Below are 390 nucleotides of genomic sequence, written 5' to 3'. Positions count from 1 at the left end.
TTGTAATAAACTAATAAATAACTTGATAAAGAATACATGACTTTCCAATTATTTATTTTTCCAACCGGAAAAATGATGTCTCTATGCCACGCTCTCTGATAGTTTTTTTCTCCAATCGTTTCCTCAAATAGATCTGACTTTTCTAATCAAGGCATTTTGTATTTTTATTATTATTATAAATTATATTGTTATTTGATTTTCCTATTATTAACATATGGGGTTATTATTAGCTGAGTATATATCTGTATCTAGGCATTTGAATTGCTTAGTTATTTATTTATAATAATTTTTAAGGAATTCTTTTTTTCTGTTTCCTATCCTTGTGCACAGTAAGAATTTCAGGAACAACATTGAGTAAAAACGGGTGATAGCGAACCTCCCATTTTCTTT

Source organism: Canis lupus, chromosome 23 (assembly GCF_011100685.1).
Source record: "Canis lupus familiaris isolate Mischka breed German Shepherd chromosome 23, alternate assembly UU_Cfam_GSD_1.0, whole genome shotgun sequence".
Taxonomy (NCBI): domain Eukaryota; kingdom Metazoa; phylum Chordata; class Mammalia; order Carnivora; family Canidae; genus Canis; species Canis lupus.
Note: the sequence above shows the minus strand (reverse complement) of the source record.